Genomic DNA, 3,837 nt, shown 5'->3' on the forward strand with positions numbered 1-3,837 from the left:
GCTGGGGATTATGGAAGATGAGACAGCCTCTAAAACCAAAGGCAGTCTGAGACTACCTACAAATTTCAACCAGGGCCGCATAGAGCCTGCCAAGAAGTGATGATACTTTCATTTAAAGTGAAGTAGTTTTATGGTTGACTTCCTTAGGGCCACTAGAGTCTATCACAAGCCAGAATGGTAAATCAGGTGCCATATTTTTTGTGTCTTTCTTGAGGAAGTAATTTGACTTTTGCTTGGACTGTAAGGAACACTATTCCTGATGCCTCAGTGGCAACAAGAGTAACACATTTATATAGTTTTTGTTGAGGCAGTCTGAGTGTGAGTTGGAAAAGAATTTCCAGACAGAGTATTGCAGAAAGGAGTGAGTTTATTAAGAACAAAGAGCAGAGATAGAGTGGGCACTGCGAGTGCAATGGGATGACAACTTCTGACAGGCCACGGAGAGTTGGCCCTTTTCGTGAATTAATAGCCAATTTTTATAGCCTCAAGACAAAGAAAATTCCTGCTGGAAGGTTGGTGTTAGGTGATTGGTTGGGGCGCTATAGGGTGTTTACTGGAGTGGGCATCTTTGCCTAATTGGGAGTCAGGAAGCTTGTTAGTGATGATCAGGGGGGCTTTGGCAACAGTTACAAAGGGGCTCGGTTAACTTCGAAGATGACCTTGGTTCTGGCCTCTGCTTCTGTGGCCTTGATACAAGGCCTCGCACCTCTGGCCTGAGGGCAGGACACAACAGTTCTCATTAAAATGTCGTTGGGGGCAGGACTCAACAGTTCTCATTAAAATCTCATTCTTCACCCTTTATTTCATCTGAGCCTCAGTGAGGCTGATATATTCAAAAGTCCATTGTTCATTTTACAGATGCAGAAGCTGAGCCTTATAATAGTTAAGTAACTTTCCCATGGTCACAGAATGAACTATTAAGTTCTTTTTCACTCAAGATATAATAATCACTATCTAGTCACTATATATCAAAATATTCAAATATCAAATATTCAAATATATATCAAAATATTCAAAATCATATGTACTAGAGATTCTTGTCACTACAGGGATCTCTGCCTCCTGAGAAATGATAAGTTGCAAGTTTTGGAAATCTTGGTCCCTAGTTAATGAAGAGTGATTTTTCCAGCACCTTAGTAGCACCTGAGATCCTCTTGAATTAGCTGTTCGACCTAGGGGACTTACATGGTACCTCATGATATTCTTCTCTGTCTGGTCTAAGTCTATGCAGTGAAAGGAAACCTTGTGACTCTGGCCTGGCATTGGCCTCACATAACCTTTCTTGGGGATCTTGAATCCAAATGAGCCCCTGGAATCTGAATGCTCTGGTTCACAGATGCCCCAGTGCTACCAGTGTTCCAGTAAGGAACATTGTGTATCAATTGCTATGAAACCTGAGACCATGCAGATACTATCTATCATTTGTTTTAGACAATGTAATAAGTACCCTGGGGGAGGGGAACTTTTCTTCCCTGGGAAGTTCATTATATTTCATTAACACCAATATAAATAAACAGAAGCAGCTAGAGTTTGCTAACTATAAGATGCACTGGTCATATTTTACATGTAGTAACTTTCCTCATTTGGTTTCCCTCAGCAGAAATTTAGGCTGGGAATCAGATGAACAAACATCAAATCAACTGGGCCAAGGAGTTGAGATTACTTGTCAGAATAGAGATACAGGAAGTGTTAAAGACAAGTTGGAAGACATCTAGGCTAAAATAGGGCCCTGGTTAGCTTGTAGTAATCAGTACAGTAAGAAGCTGGGCTTTGAGATTACTAGGCTTAAATATGTTAAGTTAGCTATGTACTTTCAGATGTGGCAGCTATTGTCCACATAAGGCCAGTAACCACACAGAAAACCACCCATATAGAGTGGAAAGAGATAACAGCCTAAAGCCATTTTAACAAACATATCCTCCTGCTCTGAGAAAGTGGTATTTTCTTTTTTCCCTGTATTGTTTTTTTTAATTGAAGTATACTTGATTTATATTATTAATATGTCTCAGGCATATGATATAGTCATAATTTTTAAAGGTTATATTCCATTTATAGTTATTACAAAATTTCAGCTATATTCTTTGTGTTGTGCTGAATATCCTTGTAGCTTATTTATGTTATACATAGTAGTTTGTACTACTTAATCCTCTACTGCTATCTTGATTCTCTCCACTTCCCTCTCCACACTAATAACCACTAGTTTGTTCTATATATCTGTTTCTCTTTTGTTATATTCATTTGTTAGATTCTACATATAAGTGAAAATATTGTATTTATCTTTGCCTGGTTAATTTCACTTAGCATAATGCCCTCCAAGTTCATCCATGTTGTTACAATTGGCAAAATTTCATTCTTTCTATGGTTGAGTAACATTCCATTGTGTAATGGATGGATAAATAAATATAAACCACATCTTATTTATTCATCTGTTGATGGGCATTTAGGTTGCTTCCATGTCTTGGCTATTGTAAATAGTGCTGCTATGAACATTGAGGTTCATGTTATCTTTCAGATTAGTATTTTCATTTTTTTTTCTGATATATATACCCAGGAGTGGAATTGCTGGATCATATGGTAATTCTATGGTGTTGGAGAAGACTCTTGAGAGTCCCTCAGACTGCAAGGAGACCAAACCAGTCAATCCTAAAGGAAATCAGTCCTGAATATTCATTGGAAGGACTGATGCTGAAGCTGAAACTCCAATACTTTGGCCACCTGATGCAAAGAACTGACTCATTGGAAAAGATCCTGATGCTGGGAAAGATTGAAGGTGGGAGGAGAAGGGGATGACAGAGGATGAGATGGTTGGATGGCATCACTGACTCAATGGACATGAGTTTGAGTAAGCTCCAGGAGTTGGTGATGGACAGGGAAGCCTGGTGTGCTGCAGTCCATGGGGTCACAAAGAGTCGAACATGACTGAGCAACTGAACTGAACAGATCGTAATTCTATTTTTAGTTTTTAAGGACCCTCCATACTGTTTTCAATAGTGGCTACACCTATTTACATTCCCACTACCAGTGTACAAGAGTTCCCTTTTTTCTACATCCTAAATAACACTTGCTATTCATAGACTTTTGCTGACAGCCATTCTGACATGTGTGAGATATTATCTCATTGTGCAGAAGCTATTATTTTCTTTTATTCTCTCTGAGCAAGCAGAAGCAGCCACAGGCACAAGACAATGTGCTAAGGCTTTTCTCATTGCAGCTTTATCAGGTTTTTCTTCTATTTTGAAAATCTCTTATTAGGTACATTAATTATTTACTACAGTGGATGTAAAGTGGTATCTCATTGTAGTTTTGATTTGTATTTTCTTAATGCCTAATGATGGTTTCCCAGGTAGCACAGTGGTAAAGAATCCATCTGCACTACAGGAAACATGGGTTTGATCCCTCAGTTGGGAAGATCCCCTAAAGAAGGAAATGGCAACCCACTCCAGTATTCTTGCCTGGAGAATCTCATGGACAGAGGAGCCTGGCAGGCTCCATGGAGTCGCAAAGAGTCAGACATGACTGAGCAAGTAAACAACAACAACATTGCCTAATGTTGAACATCTTTTGTGTGCTCATTGGCCATTTGTGTGTCTTCTTTAATGAAATGTCTATTCAGATGTTTTGCCCATTTTTAAGTTGAGTTATTTTTCTGTTTATTGTTGAGCTGTGAAAGTACTTCATATACTCGGAATACTAGTCCCTTATCAATATTTCCAAATATTCCCTTCCATTCTGAGAGTCATCTTGTTTTTCTCGGTTTCCTTTAAAGTACCAAAGATTTTAATTTTGATGAAATCCTATTTATTTATTTTTCCTTTTGTTCCTGGGTCAGGAAGATCT

This window comes from Odocoileus virginianus, unplaced genomic scaffold (assembly GCF_023699985.2).
Source record: "Odocoileus virginianus isolate 20LAN1187 ecotype Illinois unplaced genomic scaffold, Ovbor_1.2 Unplaced_Scaffold_1, whole genome shotgun sequence".
NCBI classification, from domain to species: Eukaryota; Metazoa; Chordata; class Mammalia; order Artiodactyla; family Cervidae; genus Odocoileus; species Odocoileus virginianus.